This window comes from Neovison vison, chromosome X (genome assembly GCF_020171115.1).
Source record: "Neovison vison isolate M4711 chromosome X, ASM_NN_V1, whole genome shotgun sequence".
In the NCBI taxonomy this organism is placed as follows: domain Eukaryota; kingdom Metazoa; phylum Chordata; class Mammalia; order Carnivora; family Mustelidae; genus Neogale; species Neogale vison.
This window is the reverse complement of record NC_058105.1, coordinates 24,789,438-24,792,862: the sequence shown is the minus strand read 5'-3', so window position 1 is coordinate 24,792,862 and position 3,425 is coordinate 24,789,438. Positions and strand designations below refer to the sequence as shown.

At 33.2% G+C, this 3,425-nt stretch overlaps 1 pseudogene; it reads left to right on the top strand.

Moving 5' to 3' along the window:
- Window positions 1–1,191: 1,191 nt before the first annotated feature.
- Window positions 1,192–1,469, top strand: LOC122896514 (annotated as a pseudogene).
- Window positions 1,470–3,425: the final 1,956 nt, after the last annotated feature.

Below are 3,425 nucleotides of genomic sequence, written 5' to 3'. Positions count from 1 at the left end.
GGGTACCAGGTGGTGGGTATTATAGAGGGCATGGCTTGCATGGAGCACTGGGTGTGGTGAAAAAATAATGAATAATGTTTTTCTGAAAATAAATAAATTGGAAGAAAAAAATAGTTATAAAAAACATACATTGCAATATTTATCAAATAAATATTGATAATTAGTTATTTTCAATTTTGAGAGTTTTTAAACCATACAATATGAGAAATATGTGAAGGGGATTAAGAGTATACTTGATAAGAACTGAGCAATATATGGAAATGTTGAGTCACTATAATATACACCTGAAACTAATACTGTATACTAACTGCACTGGAATTAAAATTATAAAAAATGATACAGTAATTTCTCTGTAAGTCACTTTATTTATTACTTTTTCTTCCTTCATTTCCCTGTTCCTTTTCTTCTTAAATCTTAAGCCTTCTGTGATGACTCTAAGTAAAAGTCACCTGAATAAGTTTTCATTGTTTTTCTTTTTTTCTGCAATTTTACTATAAAACTCACTTTATTACAGACTGCTTTTCAAGTATGATTACATTTGGGGAACTCATTTTGCCATCTTACTAAATTATATTGACCCAGTTTCACTGTTCATATTCAAATTTCAAAGTAGGTTTTTCTTCAAATTTCTTGTTAAGCTTTTCTTTTATTTTCACAAAACAGAATTTTTAAGGCCTGAGGTTAGAAATTTAAACAGTATGTTTTCTTAAGATGTGAATTCTGCGGTGACTTCCTGTGACACATTTCTTAGAGTTTTTACTAATGGAAGTGAAGGAAAGAGAGGAGGAGAAATAAGAAAGAGGAAACTGAGGCAATGAAAGATCAAATGAAGTTATTTATTCATCATGCATTTAGTACAGTGCTAGGTAATGAGATTGAAAATCTAAACAAGATATATTCTTCACCCTCAATGAACCCTCATTTTGAAAGGAGGATAGATTTATAGATAATTTAAAAGATTTTGGAAATGTGCAAAAAGGAGAACAATAATAATAGCAAGATTTTAATGATGCCCTCAAAAAGCTGTGTGGAGGGACAGTTGGAGCAGGGGTTTAGATCCTGCCTACTAGAGGAACTTGGGGCCTTGAGAGGTGAAGTGAGTTATCCAAGGCATAGATCTAAATTAAGTAGCAGAGCTGGCATTAGAACTCAGGTTTCCTATCTCTCAAATTTTTGATCAGGATTGTTAAAATGAGTCTTTCAAAGCAACCCCCTAGTGACTTCTTAAAGGAAATCATTAGACAATAAGTTGTGGCAAAATTTGAATTCTAGAGTGGATTATTGAGGGGTTCTGGCTTGCCTGAATGACTACATGAATATAGCCTTGGAGCAGACAGAAGAATATGTAAATGGACAACTGAAGAGTAAGTATGAGGTTGCATCTATCCCTGGAAACAATGTATTTGTAGATAAGTACACAGAAGAGAAGGATGTGGAGACTCCAAGAAGACAACACTTTCCATACTTAGATTTATATTTTATGAGGGTTTTTTTGTTCTTTTTTTGACTTAAATTGTCCTATTTCATAATGGTTGGTAATTTGTCACTGACAGGCGAGTGAGAGAAGTGTACAAAACTGAATGTAATTGTGAACAGTTCCTCCATATTTAAGTTTCAGGTGCTTTCTTTTCCTTCTGTGTTGTGTGCAGAATGCAAAGGAATAAAAAAAAGAAAATTAAAAGAAAATTTGCATGGAGTATGTTAGAGTTAAAAGCAGAAGAAAAACCCAAGCTTAACCAGTAAAAGGATTTCCAGAAAAAAAAATTACTTAGATGGCAGGGATTTCTTAACTAGGTAAGATTTGAAAGCCATCTTGGGTCTTACCACTATGCAATAGTATGGTGGCAGCCTCTTGATAGTAGTAGAATATATAATTTATTTCAAAGCAAGTTATGTATTTGCAAAGTTGAATAGCACCTTGGGTGCCCCATTATGATGTTAACTTAAGCCCAGGGTAATAAAATATGATATGGTATTGTAAACATGCCACTTTATAAAAAAAAATTACTGGATCATCTAAATGGCTCATTGCATGTTCTAGTCTTGGATGTGTATACATCATTTGAATTAAAATTTAACCTCCTAGACTCATTAGAAAGTCTATTGTTATTTTGCTTTTTTTAAAATGAGCCATTTAAACCATATAAACTATCAAACTCTGGATGACATGCTAGGTAAAAGTTGAGTTATAGTCTTAACTATAACTATAGGTTATAGCCAAGGAATTTTTGTTGCCATCTTTCCCCACTCCATCCGCTTATTTCATTTACAGTGGAAAAGATTTGAAGTAAAATCATAATTTAAATTAAGTTTGAAGTCTTTTTCTCTTCTCATCCTTGATTCCCCCAACCTCTTTTCACACCATTCCATTAAGATATCATCTCATCTGCTTTAGTTCAGTCCAGAAGGACATCTACATCTCATCTATATCTGAGCAAAACTCAACATCGCTTCTACCTAAAAGTTTATATTATATAACTCTACTCTTACTTTAACAGTAGATTTTAAAGCAGGATATAAGTTGAAGTCAACAGTGAAGGTAAATATTCCAGGGAGTTTCAAAAGCTTTATACTATAGACTAAAAATAACCATGTATTATTGTACAAGTCATATTTGGGGCAGGGTGTTGGCAGAGGGAACATCTTTTAGACAATAAGTCTGCAAACTTTTGAAAAAGTAAGCAATTTCAATGGTTCATAGTTTTCACTTTTATTGAAAATAATATATAAAATATAATTCTTCAAATTATTCTATACCATGACTCCTCTATCACAAAAAGATGCATCTTTAATAATATGCTTGGAATTTGAAATTTGAGATGTTATCTTTATGCTTTTAATGAATAGCAAATTTAATACAAGTCTAATAAAATATATTGCTCTGCAACAAACTGAGAGTTCAAAAGTTTGCTTATATTGAAAACATCAATTTCAGGATGTTAATAATGAATTGACACTATTTTGGAAACAGAGGGATGTTCAAATAATTCAGGTAAGGACATGTCCAATCTCAGCAACCACAATGATTTCCTTTACACTGGATAGGCAGTTTGTAATTTGATACTACACTGGTTTTTGCAGTCAATTTAAAATGCATGGATATCTAAAATTTAGAAAAATTCAGGAAGCATCGACATGAAAGATTGGATAAACTGAGTGTGTATCTTTACTTTTCACTTTATACAACCCAAAAGTATTGGGGAATGGCTCAGTTACAGCCTCTCTCAACTGCAGTCTGAGACCAATCCTGCCTACCCTAGGATCCACTCAGTGACCTATTGAAAGCTATCCCAGGGATTAAGAGGAAACCACACCCACACATGCACTTGGCAGAAGGCCCATCATCTGCAGACCCTTGTCCCAATGCCAGCCCTATGGAACCATGTCCTAAAGTGAGTTTCATCCACCCAGGGACTGAACAAAAT